The sequence below is a fragment of the Arachis ipaensis genome, chromosome B5, assembly GCF_059453495.1.
Source record: "Arachis ipaensis isolate K30076 ecotype BB chromosome B5, ASM5945349v1, whole genome shotgun sequence".
NCBI lineage: Eukaryota > Viridiplantae > Streptophyta > Magnoliopsida > Fabales > Fabaceae > Arachis > Arachis ipaensis.
This window is the reverse complement of record NC_142440.1, coordinates 125,341,916-125,359,676: the sequence shown is the minus strand read 5'-3', so window position 1 is coordinate 125,359,676 and position 17,761 is coordinate 125,341,916. Positions and strand designations below refer to the sequence as shown.

At 40.4% G+C, this 17,761-nt stretch overlaps 1 non-coding gene across 1 annotated transcript; it reads left to right on the top strand.

The window, feature by feature from the left end:
• Positions 1 to 2,844: 2,844 nt before the first annotated feature.
• On the top strand, positions 2,845 to 2,951 carry LOC148565687 (small nucleolar RNA R71). The gene has a single exon (XR_015884898.1). It is a non-coding gene; the product is annotated as a small nucleolar RNA R71 (small nucleolar RNA).
• The last annotated feature ends 14,810 nt before the right edge of the window (positions 2,952 to 17,761 follow it).

The window sequence follows — 17,761 nt, the reverse complement described above, 5'->3', positions numbered from 1 at the left end:
AATAAACCTTCTGTAAAAACCAGCATGCCCTAAAAAGCTCCTAATTGCCCTAACATCACTAGGTGGAGGCAGTTTTTCAATAAGTTCTACTTTGGCTCTGTCAACCTCAATGCCTTGGTTAGAAACTTTGTGACCAAGGACTATTCCTCCTGTCACCATAAAGTGACATTTCTCCCAGTTCAAGACCAGATTGGTCTCTTGGCATCTTTTCAATACCAAGGCGAGGTGATGTAGGCAACTAGAAAAGAAATCTCCGAATACCGAGAAATCATCCATAAAAACTTCAATAAATTTTTCTATCATATCTGAAAAGATAGAAAGCATGCAGCGTTGGAAAGTCGCAGGTGCATTACATAGCCCAAATGGCATGCGCCTGTAGGCAAACACTCCATATGGGCAAGTGAATGAGGTTTTCTCTTGATCTCTGGGATCAACCACTATTTGGTTATATCCTGAATAACCGTCGAGAAAACAATAATAAGCGTGCCCTGCGAGTCTTTCCAACATCTGATCCATGAATGGAAGGGGGAAATGCTCTTTTCGTGTAGCCTCATTGAGCTTCCTGTAGTCTATGCACATCCGCCATCCTGTGACTATCCTTGTAGGAATTAGTTCGTTCTTCTCATTGGAAACCACGGTAATTCCTCCCTTTTTTGAGACAACATGCACGGGGCTAACCCCGGGGCTGTCTGAGATTGGTAGATTACCCCTCCCTGCCATAACTTCATAACTTCTTTCTGTACCACTTCCTTCATGATTGGGTTCAACCTCCTTTGGGATTGAATGGATGGTTTGGCATCATCTTCCAGCAGTATCTTGTGCATGCATATGGCCAAACTTATCCCTTTCAAGTCAGCAAGAGTCCAACCAATGGCATCTTTGTGGTTTCGCAGTACTTTGAGCAGTTCATCCTCTTGATCTTTGCTGAGGCATGAGCTTATGATTACTGGGTAACTTTCATTTTCTCCTAAGTATGCATATTTGAGAGTGGGTGGCAGTGCTTTGAGTTCAAGTTTAGGTGCTTCTGACTTTTTGTTCTCTTCTTTTGGTCCACCTGGTATGCCAATTTCTGTTGTTGCAACCTCTTCACTTGATGTACACTCTTCCTCTGTTATTCTTTCGGGCTCTTTAGACTCTTCTTCTTCAAAACTCTCCTGCATTTCCTCTTCAAGTGAGTCCAACCTCATACATTCCCCCAGTTGTTCTTGTAGGTAACTCATGGCCTTGAATACATTGATTGTCATCTTTTTATTGTGTAATCTCAGGGTGAGATCTCCTTTTTGTACATCAATGACAGCTCCAGCAGTGGCCAAGAATGGCCTTCCCAGGATGATGGAAGCCTTGGCTTCCTCCTGCATGTCCAGCACTACAAAGTCCGCTGGGAAGATAAAATCTCCCGCTTTCACCAGCAAATCTTCTACGACGCTATGCGGGAACTTGAACGATCGGTCTGCCAATTGTAAGGCCATCTTTGTTGGTTTATCCTACTCTATCTTCATCTTCCTCATCATAGCTACTGACATCAAATTGATGCTGGCTCCTAAGTCACAAAGAGCTTTCTCCACTATGATTTCCCCTATAATACAAGGGATCTGAAAACTCCCAGGATCCTTCAATTTCTGGGACAGTTTGTGCTGGATGATAGCACTACATTCTTCGGTTAGTATCACAGTCTCGTTGTTCTTCCAGCTTCTCTTCTTAGTCATGAGCTCCTTCAAGAACTTGGCGTAGAGTGGCATTTGTTCTAATGCTTCAGCAAAGGGTATGTTGATTTGTAGTTTCTTGAAGATCTCCAAAAATCTCGAAAACTGGTTGTCATCCCCCTTCTTCTTTAATTGCTGAGGATATGGGACTCTTGGTTTGTCTGGCTTCAGTACTCCTTCCCCTTTTTGTGAACTCAGATTAGGAACTTGAGCTGCATCCTGCTCTTCTTTCTCTTTATCTGAGTCCTTTTCTTGTGGTTTCTGGGGGGTTTCCTTCAGTTCTTTCCCACTCCGAAGGGTGATAACCTGACACTCCTCCCTTTGTGTTGAGCTAGTATTGCTGCGAAGGTTGTGGCTAAAAATTTGCTTGAATAAGTAGCCAATTTGTGTCTCAAGTTTCTTGATGGCAGCATCCTGATTCTGCATATTGGACATCACTTCTTCTCGGAATGTTTTACTATCTTGAATCTCTTTACCTATGCCTTCAAGTAGATTCTCAATCCTTGAGAGTCTGTCATCAAATGATTGTAGATCGGGATTAGACGTGGAAGGATGAGGTAAGTTATTTTGGTTTTGATGTGGATGTGGAGAGGTGTTATTATGGGGGTGTTGATATGGTCTAGATGTGAAATGTTGGTGGGCTGCATTGTTTGGATTTGGGCGTCTTTGATCAAGGCTTTGGTCTTGTTAATTTCCCCACCCAAAGTTTGGGTGATTCCTCCATCCAGGGTTGTAGGTCTTGGAGTATGGATCATGGTTTTGCCTAGGTGAATTCCCAATGTAGTTGGCTTGCTCCTGACTACCCTCTGCTTCTTCATTCACTCCTTCTTGGGTTGTTGATGAAGTGGCGATTGCTACTACTTGGTTCCTCTCCATCTTCTTGGTGAGGTCAGCCAGCTGCTGGGTAATGAGCTTGTTTTGGGCCAGCAGAGCATCTACATTGTTTAGCTCCATTACTCCTCTTGTGTTCCCTCTTTCGGAAGCATAGAAGTAGTCATTCTCTGCTACAGTTTCAATGACATCTATGGCCTCCTCAATGGTCTTCTTCTTGTTCAAAGATCCTCCGGATGAATGGTTTACGGCCTTCTTTGACTCATAAGAGAGCCCTTCATAGAAAATGTGCAGCTGCACCCATTCATTGAACATATCTGGTGGGCACCTCCTTGTTAGGTCTTTAAACCTCTCCCATGCTTCATATAGAGTCTCACCATCTTGTTGCCTGAAAGTTTGGACCTCAGCTCTCAGCCTATTGATTCGTTGAGGGGGGTAGAATCTTGCTAAGAATTTGTTCACCACATCTTCCCAAGTTGTCAAGCTCTCCTTCGGGAAAGACTCCAGCCACTTGGCTGCCTTATCCCTGAGTGAGAATGGAAATAAGAGCAGTCTATAGGCGTCAGGATGAACACCATTAGACTTCATTGTGTCACATATTCTCAGGAAGGTAGTTAGATGTTGATTGGGATCTTCTTGGACACTTCCTCCGAACGAACAGTTATTCTGAACAAGGGTGATGAGCTGTGGTTTTAGTTCAAAATTGTTGGCATGGATGGTTGGCTTTTGGATGCTACTTCTACAGTTTCTTGGGTTTGGATTGATGTAAGAGCCTAAAACTCTTCTATCCTCCCCAGCATGATTTTCGCGTCCTCCTCCGCCATGGTTGTGAGCTTCTTCTTCACGATAGTTTTCCATGTTTTCTTCCATATTTGTTTCAAAGTATTCCTCCTCTTCCTCAGCACCAACTACACGTTTTTCTCTTGCCTCCCTCCTTAATCTAAGGAAGGTTCTCTCAGGTTCAGAATCAAAGGAAGTTGAAGCCCCGCTTCTTCTTCCTGTCATACAACCAAAAAGTACAAGCTAAGAGAATAGGTGTAGAAAGTATTTCTGTCAGAATTACTGTTAGTGTGAGTGACCCAATATATCAAACAGTTAGTGGGTTAGTGAAATGAATGGTAAATAACAAAGAAAAAGTATGGGGAAGGGAAGAAATTAACTAAAACAGAAAGTAAATGACTCAAACAGAAAATTAAATCAAACAAAAATAAAATGCTCAATCTAGTTATCCTCCAATTTAATCATTGTTGATGCACAATCAATCCTCGGCAACGGCGCCATAAACTTGATGCACGGAAAACTTGTCTCACAACAAATTTCCTTCGGCAAGTGTACTGAATTCGTCGTCAAGTAAAAACTCACAATAGAGTGAGGTCGAATCCCACAAGGATTGATTGATCAAGCAACTTTAACTAGAGGAATGTTCTAGTTGAGCGAATCAGAATTTGAGTTGAGAATTGCAGAAAATTAAATGGCGTGAAAGTAAATAACAGAAAAGTAAATGCTGAAAATAAAGAGCTGAATGTAAATGACGGAAAGTAAATTGCAGAATTGTAAATGGGAATGGGGGAATTGCTCATAAGAGTAAATAACAGAAATTAAAGAGAATGGGTAAGATCAGAAATGGGGAGTTCATTGGGCTTGGGAGATGTTGCATTCTCCGGATCAATTTCATTTTCATCTCTTCCTCAATCAATGCACTCATTGATCTCCTTGGCAATCTTAAGTGATCGAATTACAATTTCTTGTAATTCAATCTCTCAAATCTTGATCAATAGCCAATTCCTTGGTCAATTGCTCATGAGAAGAGATGAAGTATGGTCACTGATTATACCACATGCATTTCCCAAATCAAGTGTTGAGAGGATTATAGTCACATATCCATCCAAACCCAATTTAGTCCAGCATGAGAAAGCATTTCTAGCATGATCTCTTCATTCCTCTTTCAAGGTTCAGAAGAGATCCAAGTATGAATAGCTTCTTTTCCAAGATAACTACCCAATTGGATGAAGATCGAAAGCTTTCAAGTAAAATCAAGAGAAAAGATAGAAGAAGAATAATGAAAACTAGTTTTGATCCATCAAATTACAACAGAGCTCCCTAACCCAATGAAAGGGGTTTAGTTGTTCATAGCTCTGGAAAATGAAAACAAAGATGGAGAATACATGATGAAACTAGAAGTGCAGAGAAAGTAAATATAGAGAGTAATTCTATGCCCAGAGGCTCCCTATATTTTCCAACTCCCTTAATAATTCAAAGCTACTCCTATATATACTACTCTTCTGTTCTTCTAGTTGATTCTTCAAGTCTTGGGTATGGGCCTTTGGATCTTGAGTTTGAAGCAGTTTTCTTCTTCATTGGGCTAAGCTTTGCTTGCAGAGAGAAAGTGTGAAGTGAGAAGGGACTTTAGCTCAGGACGTTAGTGGTGTTAACGTTTAAGTGGAAATGTGGGTTCGAGAACGTTAGTGACAATCACCTTTTTCACTAACGTTCCTCACCCAAGTAAGAGCCACGTTAACTTCAACGTTAGTGGCACAAACGTTGCCACTAACGTTGCCCCTTTGTCCTTCGCACACGTTATTGGGACTTGCCTTTCCCAATAACGTTGAGAACTCTCCCCCATCCCTACGTTAGAGTCCACGTTAACTTAGTTAACGTGGCTCTTTTAACGTAGGCTTGCCAACCTTCGAGAACGTTAGTGACACTTACCATTGTCACTAACGTTCCAATGTGCCCCTATTTATCACGTTAGAGTCCACGTTAACTAGGTTAACATGGCTTCTAACGTGGCCATGCTAGCCATCTCCAACGTTAATGACAAAGTTGAGTGTCACTAATGTTGGCTCATCATTCCCTTATCCACGTTAGCTTCCAGGTTAACTAGGTTAACGTGGGAGTTAACGTGGCTCATAGTGGCTTGTGTGGGCTCATTCCAACGTTAGTGACAATGTTGGGTGTCACTAACGTTGGCGATCACCTCCCTTCTTCACGTTAACTTCCACGTTAGCTAAGTTAACGTCGGAGTTAACGTGGCTTATTGGGGCTTGTGTGGGTTCCTTCCAACGTTAGTGATAATGTTTAGTGTCACTAACATTGTCGAACACTTTGTTTTCTCACGTTAGCTTCCACGTTAACTAGGTTAACGTGGGAGTTAACCTGGCTTATTGTGACTTGGCCAACGTTAGTGACAAAGTTGAATGTCACTAACGTTGGCTTCCCCTTTACTTCTTAACGTTAGAAGCCACGTTAACTAAGTTAACGTGGCAACTAACGTGGCCACTTATGAGCTTGGTCCAACGTTAGTGATAATGTTAAGTGTCACTAACGTTGGCTCCATTTCCTTTCTTCCACGTTAGAGTTCACGTTAACTTAGTTAACGTGACTCTTAACGTGGGCAATGATGGCTTCGAGAGCGTTATTGGCAATTACTTTTCTCATTAACTTTGCAAGTTACTCCCATTCCACGTTAGTGTTAACGTTAGTGTAACTAACGTAGCCACTAATGTGGTTCTTCTTTGCTTCCTTTGTCCTGAAATCAAGCAATAAAGTGCATCAAAGTTCTAATCCAAGTCATGGGAATTGCAACATCCAATTTGTCATTAAATTCATGCAAAATTCTCATGAAATCATGTAAAGTGCACAATGTATGCTTGAATGAAGATGTAAGTGAATATCTACCCAAAACTAGCTTATTTCCTAAGGAAATGCATGAAACTACCCTAAAAACAGTAAAGAAAAGGTCAGTGAAACTGGCCAAAATGCCCTGGCATCACACATGCTCCTAAATCACACATTCAGTCAGAAAAATTTACACCTCCAATGGTACAGTTAACCATACATGGACCTCGATCACTACATTTTTCAGGTATATTTCCCATTAAAGCAGATATAGAACTATCTAAAGGAATAGTTTCTAATTCATTAATTTTATCTTTATGTATGCACAAATCCTTTAGAAACTTTGCGTATTTAGGTACCTGTTGAATAACATCAAAAAGGGGAACAGTTACCTCGACCTTTTTGAATATTTCTACTATTTCGGGATCAAGTTCCATCTGCTTTCTGGGCTTCCTTGCAAGTTGTGGAAATGGGATAGGATTGGTGCTCCTTGTAGCTTCAACATCCTCTGGTGATTCATTCTGTGGTTGAACTGCTTCTTCTTCAACTATGTCTTGTATGTCCTCTTCCTCTTCAGCATATTCCACTTCCACCACATCCTCTGCTGGCACGTGTACTGGTGGGCTTGGCTCCTCATGATTCCTCTCCTGTAATGTGGTTCCAGACCTCAAGATGATGGCATTGATGCCACCTTTGGGATTAGGCAGTGGTTGAGAAGGAACTTCACTGGAGCTTGAAGGTTGATGTATGGAATTAAGTGATGAATCCATTCGGGAGACAAGAGCTTGTAAAGTGGCAGTCAAGCCATTCAGACTAGAGTTCAGCTGAGCCTGCATGTCTTGTTGTCCTTGCGCAAGAGAACGGAGCATCTCGTCATTTGATGAGGAATTAGAATAAGTAATCTGAGGAACTTGTTGTTGGTTGTGCTGGGTTCCTTGTGATTGTCTTAGGTGAGGTGCTCTGTAAGGTTGATTCTGATTCTGCTGTCTGTTATTATTATTGTTATTCCACCTCTGGTTTCTATTATTGTCTCTACCTCCTCTGTTAAATTTATCCCTCCATCCATGGTTAGAATTATCTTTCCATCCTTGATTAGAGTTGTCCTGCCATCCATGGTTATAGTTTCCACATTGGTTGTAGTTGCCACCTTGTTGATTGTATCCTTAATTTGGGCGGTCATAGAAGTTGTGAGTGGCTGTCACAATGTTGTCTTCCTGGAGCCACAGACATTCATCAGTATAATGACTATAATCAACACAAATCCCGCATACTCTTTGTGAAACTAACTGTTGGCTTTGTTGTGGTGAAGGCTGAGCTTGTTGTGCCTGTTGTTGATTTAACTGCATCTGCTTCAGTAGGTTGGTCATTTCACATATACTCTGGGAGAGAGCAGTAGTCTCTTTGCTAGAGGAAATCCCTGCAACAGCTTTGGGATGGTTGTGTCTCTGTCTGTGATTCCTAGTGGACTCAGCTAAGTCGCTGATTAGTTGCCATGCTTCATCTGCGGTTTTATACTTTTTCAGAGAACCATTACTGGCACCTTCCAGTGTAGTCTTATCCTGAGGGTTCATGTCTTGAGTGAAGTAGCTGATCAATACTAGTTTACCAATCATGTGATGGGGACATGCGTCCAGGAGATTGTTGAAGCACTCCCAATATTCATAGAGAGTCTCTGAGTCACCTTGAACAATGCAGGAGATCTCTTTTCTCAGTCTATCTGTGACTTCAGCTGGGAAGTATTTTTCCAAAAATTCTCTCCTGAGTGTATCCCAGTTGGTAACAGTTGCTTCAGGTTGGGAGTAGTACCACTCCCTTGCCTTTTCCCTCAAGAGAAAATGGGAAAGCGGTTAACAGAATAGAAGTTTCATCTGCACCATAACGCCTAACAGTAGAACAGGCTGTCTGGAAATCCCTAAGGTGCTTGATAGGCTCTTGAGCAGGTAACCCATGAAACTTGGGCATCAAGTTGATCAGTGCAGTTTTTAGTTCAAAATCTGTGGCTACGGTCAGGTGATGCACTTGATACGGCTGCAGTGTAAAATTTGGGGCTCCAGCTTCCTGGAGGGTAATTCTTCTAGGTGCTGCCATGGTATCTGCACGTGAATCAACTGAATCAGTAGTAAAGGAGCTTGTTTCACTCTCAGATGGCGGTTCAGATTCGCCCTCAGATCAGATGAGACTGGTGAACCGATAATAATCACTTCACCACTCTCGGAGGCTAACCGACGTCGAGTTCGTCTAATATGTGAAAGAGTTCTTTCAATTTCAGGATCAAATGGGACTAAACTCGGATCAGGCAATGAATGCGTCATTCAATGAGAAAAACAAATAGCTCATGGTAACAGAAGTAAAAATAAAATATGTAAATAAAAATAAAATATATACACTAATTAATAAATTAGCATACTATTGCAACTCCCCGGCAACGGCGCCAAAAATTAATGCGTGGCAGAAGTTAACCAATTTAGAGATTTCAATTAAGAGAACAGTGTTGCACGTATAGCTCTTAACCGGCTAAGATCTGCCTCACAAATTTAAAAGGGTTGTCACAAATTTTAGAAATAAAATACTGGGAGTATGAGTCCCAGGTTGTCTCCCAATGAGTTGCAGAAAAGAGTGCTATTTTATTAACTAGGGGTTTTCAGAAAAATTAAGTTTTAATAACAAGTAATTAAAATGATTAAGAATTAAAGCAATAAAAATAAACTAAGAATAATTATTGATATTCCAAATAAAAGGCCTTGACTGGGGGAATAATTAAATGGAATTTCTATCCTTGTTAGGATCTTCTCAAGTGTAGTGTAAAAAGGGTGTTGTTCTCACTCGGTTATCCCTTACTAAATAAGGAAAAAAGTATGGTGATTAAACGAACTCTGACCCTCAAATCCTAGTCCTCTCCCTTGGGGAGGTCTAGTGCTAGTAGGTATGGAGTTAGCTAACAACGTCCAATTCAACCAAGCACTTGAGCATTCCAACTCAAGTATCTCCTCTTAATCAACCCCCATGTCAAGTAGAAATTCTACTCCATTGACATGAAATTAATAATCATAAAAATATGAGAAGACATAATTAAATAAAATAAAATAGAGAATTAAAATTAATTAAAATAAAAATAACTCTATATATTAATAAATTCAAAACGCAACATAATTATCTGAACAGAGTCAATGAGTAACTAATTAAAAATAAGGGAATAAGGAAACAAACTAAAGTAATGTCTTCAACGGAGGTAATGACTCTCAGCATCCAAAAATCCAAGCAAAAGCATAAACTATCAATGTAATGCAAATCTAAAAACTCAGATCTAAAACTGGCGTAATCCTAATGTGATAAATCTGAATGTGTGTGGATGCGTGTTGAGTCTCAGCATGTTCCCTAGGTTTAGTCTGTGTTTCTAGGCCGAAAACTGGGTCAAAATGCGGCCCAAAATCGCCCCCAGCATATTCTGTTATTTTTGCAGATCGCGCAGGTCACGCGTACGCGTCGTCTACGCGTTCGCGTCATTCAGCGATTTTTCTTGTCACGCGTTTGCGTGGTTCACGCGTTCACGTCATTCGTGAAGACTCCAATCCACGCGTTTGCGTCAGGCACGCGTTTGCGTCGCTGCGAATTCTCCATTTCACATGTTCGCATGGCCATGCGCTCGCGTCATTGCTCGCTGGTCATCTCCTTAGTTTCTTGTGTTCCTTCTATTTTTGCAAGCCTCCTCTCTAATTTCCAAGTACATTCATGCCCTATGAAGCCTGAAATACTTAACACACGGATCACGGCATCAAATGGGATAAAGGAGAATTAAAATGCATAATTAAAAGTCTCTAGGAAGCAAGTTTTCAACCATGGAGTGATTTTGGGAAGGAATTGTAAATACATGCTAATCATATGAATAAGTGGGTAAAGATTTGATAAAACCACACAATTAAACACAATATAAATCATAAAATAATGGTTTATCAGATGCATATCAAGAGGCATCTCGTAAGCACCAGATGTATCAGTTCAACTGGGATAGTGTCCTTGGAGTTATAGCCCAACCTGGCAGCACTTGGATCTACGGGCAGCATCGTTCAAAACCCAAGAGCATCTCGGCCCAGTCACTCACCCTGGAGGCTCCCGTGTGGGTACAAATTATGTCCCACTATGTCTTTCCGAGCACTCACGAGTCGACCTTCACAGCCAACATGGCTGTTCTCATCTGGTGCATCCTGACAGAGCAACCCCTCAACCTACCCCGACACATCCGGCAAGCAATGGGTCATGTACAGATTGTGGGTAACCTGCCTTTCCCTACCTTAGTTTCAGATTTAGTCTCCGCAGTAGGTGTGTCCTCCCGGGCAGGCAACACGAAGGTCATGATCCCTAGGGCCGACTAGTATGTCCCGAACGGAAAGTACATCAGGCCGTCAGTTCCCTCTGTGTGCCAGCCTGCAAGTCCATCTTTGGATACTCCTCCCTCTTTCACTTCACCATCATCCACACCACAAGCACCATCCATCCATCAGCTGTTCCTTCAGATCCTCGAGAGGTTCGACCGGCAAGACCAGCGAATGGAGCAAATGGAGTGCCGTAACAAGCGCAGATATAACTATCTGAAGGACCTCATAGCTGGTACTCACCCACCTCTAGAGCAGAAGGACACCCCATACTCCCCTTCATCCAGTAGTCCGAAAAGCCATGGCGAACCAGACAGCGGAGGCGATGCTTCCAACCCTACCTTGCTCCTTACTAATGGCATGGAGGACCGTGCCAAGCCTTAAGTGTGGGGAGGTCAGTCCTTGACTTCCAGAGGTAAGTTCTCTCTCTTAATACCAATATTTGACTTTTTCTTTTGTTAGATAGGATAGATTGCATAATAACAATTGTTGCATGTATGTTTTGCTTGGTTAAAGTAATGAGTTTCTTTTCAAGACCCTTTTTATAGCACTTCACTAATTTAAATTGAAAATTTGTGCTAAACTTGTTTGAAGATTGTAATTTGGAACATGAATTATAGCTAAGAACACACAACCTGTGATATTTGAGCTTAATTACACGGTTACATTATTTAACCATAATATTTTATTCTTGTGTGTTTTCTTCTCTATGATTGTAATCTATATTTTGTTCCATTCTATATGTCCATTGTTTAGTGTATTTGCATGCATACATATGATTGAGGCCATCAATTGTTATTAGCTCACTTATCCCAAATAGCCTACCCTTTCAATTACCTTTGTTTGCCACTTTGAGCCTTTTAATCCCCTTTTGTTCTATATTTTACCACATCACTAGCCTTAAGCGGAAAAACAATTAATTACCCCAAGTGAATCTTTAGTTAGCTTAAGATAGAGATTGTGTATTAATTAAGTGTGGAGAATTGTGAAAACTTGGGTTGATGAAAGTGTACAGTATTTTATTGACAAAAGTATTGGGAATTTCGGTGCCTACTCATGTGAGACCAGAAAAATTAAAAACTCATATGCATTGATATGTTATGTTTATTTTTACCTTTAATTAAAAAAAACCCCAAACCAAAATAAAAATATTCAAATAATTGAGTCAATAGATAAATAAGGGGACAAAATTACCCCAATGCTAAGTTTAAAAAAAAATCAATGCACATGTGGTGAAACTAAAGAAATATTTGGTACAAGAGTATGTGATACAAAAGTAGGAATTATGGGTAGCTAGGCATGAATTTAGAGTTACATAGAGTACATGTGTGTTTAGGTGAGAGCTTAGGTTAGTCAAAGATTCATATTATAGTTCACTTGGCCATACATATATCCTCACCCTTACCTTAGCCCCATTACAACCTAGAAAAGACCTCATGATGTTTGTATTGGTATACTAAATATTTGTTGATTGGTTAGATGAAGAACAAAATCTAGAAAGCATGACTAGAGAATAGTAGAGTGATTAACCCTAGACACTTGAGAGATTAGAGTGCATATACACTACCAGTGAGGGTTCAATGCTTGATTTTATGTTCCCTGCTTTCATGAGCTGTCCTCTTACAAGTTTACCTGTCTTTTATTATGTGATTTGAATTAGTGGAATCTGGTTTATTTTCGTCTTAAAGAGCCTATTTACTTTTAACCAAGTAGACAGAATCATCTTAGCATATAGTTGCATTCATAGGTTGCATATCATGATTCTTATTTTCCCTCATTCTTTCCTTTTATCTCCTTGAGCTTAGCATGAGGACATGCTAATGTTTAAGTGTGGGGAGATTGATAAACCACTATTTTATGGTTTATCTTGTGCTCAATTGAGTGGTTTTATCAAGTCTTTGCACACTTATTCATACACTTTTTATGATTTTACAATTCCTTCCTAATTTTGTTCTATGGGTGAAAACTTGCTTTCTAAGCCTTTAAATTGTATATTTTTAATTCCCTTTTATACCATTCGATGCCGTGATCTGTGTGTTAAGTGTTTTCATGCTTTATAGGGCAGGAATGGCTTAGAGGATGGAGAAGAAGCTTGCAAAAATAGAAGGAGCACAAGAAATAAAGGAGATAACCAGTGAGGAGCGACGCGCACGCATGGCTCACGTGTGCGCATGCCTAACGCGTAAGTGTGAAACGCGAAGATGACCAGCGATGTGTACGCGTGACTGATGCGTATGCGTGACGTGTGCTACCTGCAAAAATCACAGAAAACGCTGGGTCGATTTTGGGCTGAGTTTGGACCCAGTTTTCGGCCCAAAAACACAGACTAGAGCCGGGGGACAAGCAAAGACTCAATAGACATTCTCATTCGAATAGTTTTAGATTTTAGTTTTAGAATCTTAGAGAGAAATCAGTCTCCTCTAGGTTTTCCTCACATTCGTAGATTTCTAGTTTTATTGCTTTTTATGCCGATGCTTTGGATATTGAGAAGAGTCACTACCTCCGTTGAAGTTACTATTATTCCAGTTTTCTTTCTTATTCCTTTACTCTTTTAATTGCCCATTAACCCTGTTCAGATAAGGATGTTGCATTTTGGGATTTATTAACGCAAAGAATTACTTTTACTTTTAATTAATTTTCAGTTCCTATTTTATTTAATTTATCATGTCTTCTTCTTATATGTCTGTGAACGTTGCATTCATGTCAATGGAGTAGACTCCCAACTTGACTTGGGGGTTGATTAAAAGGAGACCCTTGAATTGGAATACTCAAGTGATTAGTTCAATTGGAAGTTGTTGGCTAACTCTCTATTTACTAACGCTAATCCTTCCATAAGGAGAGGATTAGGACTTGCGAATAAGAGTTAGCTCAATCACTTGACTTTCCTTTATTTAGTAAGGGTTAATGGTGTGCGAAATCGTGATCATTCCATTCCTTGGTAACGGCGCTAAAAACTCAATACGCACGTTCATGATCTTATATCTGTTTCACAACTTCGTACAACTAACCAGCAAGTGCACTGGGTCGTCCACGTAATAAACCTTACGTGAGTAAGGGTCGATCCCACAGAGATTGTCAGCTTGAAGCAAGCTATGGTCACCTTGTAAATCTCAGTCAGGTGGATTAAATTGTATTAAGAAATTATAGTGGATGAAAATAAATAAAATATAAAATAGGATAGTGGTACTTATGTAATTCATTGGTGAGAATTTCAGATAAGCGTATAGAGATGCTTTTGTTTCTCTGATCTCTGCTTTCCTGCTGTCTTCATTCAATCAATCCTACTCCTTTCCATGGCAAGCATTATGTAGGGCATCACCGTTCTCAATGGCTACATCCCATCCTCCTGTGAAAATGGTCCAATGCGCTGTCACTGCATGGCTAATCATCTGTCGGTTCTCGATCATGCTGGAATAGGATTTACTATCCTTTTGTGTCTGTCACTACGCCCAGCACTCGCGAGTTTGAAGCTCGTCACAGCCATCCCTTCCTAGATCCTACTCGGAATACCACAGACAAGGTTTAGATTTTCCGGATCTCAGGAATGGCCATCCATGGGTTCTAACTTATACCATGAAGACACTAATAACTCGGACTCGGTCCCCTGTATTAGATATCCAAGAGATATCCATTCAATCTAAGGTAGAACGGAAGTGGTTGTCAGGCACACGTTCATAAGTTGAGAATGATGATGACTGTCATGATCATCACATCCATCATATTAAAGTACGAATGAATATCTTAGAAGCGGAATAAGTTGAATTGAATAGAAAAACAGTAGTACTTTGCATTAATCCTTGAGGAACAGCAGAGCTCCACACGTTAATCTATGGTGTGTAGAAACTCTACCGTTGAAAATACATAAGTGATAAGGTCCAGGCATGGCCGAATGGCCAGCCCCCAAAACATGATCAAAGGACCAAAAGATAATCCAAAGATGTAAATACAATAGTAAAAAGTCCTATTTATACTAGACTAGCTACTAGGGTTTACAGAAGTAAGTAATTGATGTAGAAATCCACTTCTGGGGCCCACTTGGTGTGTGCTTGGGCTGAGCATGAAGCTTTCACGTGGAGAGGTCATTCTTGGAGTTGAACGCCAGTTTGTAATGTGTTTCTGGCGTTGAACTCCACTTTGCAACTTGTTTCTAGTGCTGAACACCAGACTGCAACATAGAACTGACGTTCAACGCCAGTTTGCGTCATCTAAACTCAGGTAAAGTATAAACTATTATATATTGCCGGAAAGCCCTGGATGTCTACTTTCCAACGCAATTGGAAGCGCACCATTTGGAGTTCTGTAGCTCCAGAAAATCCATTTTGAATGCAGGGAGGTCAGAATCCATCAGCATCTGCAGTCCTTCTTCAACCTCTGAATCTGATTTTTGCTCAGGTCCCTCAATTTCAGTCAGAAAATACCTGAAATCACAGAAAAACACACAAACTCATAGTAAAGTCCAGAAATGTGAATTTTAATTAAAAACTAATAAAAATATAATGAAAACTAATTAAATCATACTAAAAACATACTAAAAACAATGCCAAAAAGCGTATAAATTATCCGCTCATCACAACACCAAACTTAAATTGTTGCTCGTCTCCAAGCAACTAAAAATCAATTAGGATAAAAAGAAGAGAATATACTATAAATTCCAAAATATCAATGAAACTTAGCTCCAATCAGATGAGCGGGACTTGTAGCTTTTTGCCTCTTGAATAGTTTTGGCATCTCGCTTTATCCATTGAAGTTCAGAATGATTGGCATCTATAGGAACTCAGAATTCAGATAGTGTTATTGATTCTCCTAGTTCAGTATGTTGATTCTTGAACACAGCTACTTTATAAGTCTTGGCCGTGGCCCTAAGCACTTTGTTTTCCAGTATTACCACCGGATACATAAATGCCACAGACACATAACTGGGTGAACCTTTTCAGATTGTGACTCAGCTTTGCTAAAGTCCCCAATTAGAGGTGTCCAGGGTTCTTAAGCACACTCTTCTTTTGCTTTGGACTTTGACTTTAACCGCTCAGTCTCAAGTTTTCACTTGACACCTTCACGCCACAAGCACATGGTTAGGGACACCTTGGTTTAGCCGCTTAGGCCAGGATTTTATTCCTTTAGGCCCTCCTATCCATTGATGCTCAAAGCCTTGGATCCTTTTTATTACCCTTGCCTTTTGGTTTTAAGGGTTATTGGCTTTTTGCTCTTGCCTTTTGGTTTAAAGAGCTTTTGGCTTTTTCTGCTTGCTTCTTCTTTTTCTTTCTCTCTTTTTTTTTCTTTTCACTATTTTTTTTCTTTCTTTTTTTTTCACAAGCTTTCTGTATTCACTGCTTTTTCTTGCTTCAAGAATCATTTTTATGATTTTTCAGATTATCAAATAACATTTCTCATGTTCATCATTCTTTTAAGAGCCAACATATTTAACATTCTTAAACAACAACTTCAAAAGACATATGCACTGTTCAAGCATTCATTCAGAAAACAAAAAGTATTGTCACCACATCAAAATAATTAAACTAGTTTCAAGGATGAATTCGAAACCATGTACTTCTTGTTCTTTTGTAATTAAAACATTTTTCATTCAAGAGAGGTGATGGATTCATAGGACATTCATAACTTTAAGGCATAGACACTTAAATACTAGTGATCATGAAGACAAAAACATAGATAAACATTTAACATAAGAAAACGAAAAATAGAAAATTTAAGAACAAGGAATGAGTCCACCTTAGTGATGGTGGCGTTTTCTTCTTGAGGAACCAATGATATCCTTGAGCTCTTCTATGTCTCTTCCTTGTCTTTGTTGCTCCTCCCTCATTGCTCTTTGATCTTCTCTAATTTCATGAAGGATGATGGAGTGCTCTTGATGTTCCACCCTTAGTTGCTCCCAATAATTGTGTGGAGGAAAATGTATCCCCGAAGGTATCTCAGGGATCTCTTGATTTGCAGTCAAATGTTCTACCACTGAGCTATAGACCCTTGAGATGAATCTCTCCATCTCCTATGACTTGGAGGTGGAAGCTTTTGTCTTCCATTTCCTCTTTCTAGAGGTTTCTCTGGCCTTAGGTGCCATCAATGGTTATGAAAAAACAAAAAAGCAATTCTTTTTCCACACCAAACTTAGAATGTTTGCTCGTCCTCGAGCAAAAGAAGAAAGGAAGGATGAGAAGAAGAAAAGATGGAGGAGATGGAGGTGTGGGAAGGGTTCGGCCACTGGGGGTTTAAGGTGGTTATGATGTGTGAAAAGGAGGGAGTGATGGTTTGAATTTTGAGTGGGTGGGTGTAGGTGGGTGTATGATGGTTTTGGAGGGGAATTGGAGGTGATTGGTGAAGGGTTCTTGGGAAAGGGTGATATAGGATTATGAGGAGGTAAGGTGAGTGGAGGTATGTGGGAAAGAGAGTTATGAAAAGGTGTGAAGAGGAGAGAAGAAGTAGGTGCGGATCCTGTGGGGTCCACAGATCTAGTGGGGCCAAGGACTTTAATCATCCTTGCTCTAATTAGGCGTATAAACGCCCTCTGTAGGCAATCCTGGCGTTTAACGCCAGATTGCAGCATGTTTCTGGCGTTAAACGCCACTTCCATGCTTGTGTTAGGCGTTCAACGCCAGTCTGCAGCATGTTTCTGGCGTTGAACGGCAGTTTTCCTTTGGGGTGCATTCCTGGCGTTTAAACGCCAGAATGCTGCTTGTTTCTGGCGTTTAACGCCAGTTTCATGTTCTGTTCTGGCGTTAAACGCCAGCCAGTAAGCCCTTCCTCCAGGGTGTTCTATTTTCAATGCTGTTTTTCATTCTGTTTTTGAATTTTTTGTAGTTTTTGTGACTCCACATGATCATCAACCTAGTAAATCATGAAATAACAAAGAGAAAATAAAATAAAATATATTAAATAACATTGGGTTGCCTCCCAACAAGCGCTTCTTTAATGTCAATAGCTTGACAGTGGGCTCTCACTGAGCCACACAGGTGATCAGGTCAATTTTATAGATTCCAAACACCAAACTTAGAGTTTGGATGTGGGGATTCAATACCAAACTTAGAGTTTGGCTGAGGCCTCCCAACACCAAACTTAGAGTTTGATTGTGGGGGCCTTGTTTGACTCTGTAGTGAGAGAAGCTTTTCATGCTTCCTCTCCATGGTTACAGAAGGAGAACCTTGAGTTTTAAACACAAAGTAGTCCTCATTCAGTTGAAGGACTAACTCTCCTCTGTCCACATCAATCACAGCTCTTGCTGTAGCTAGG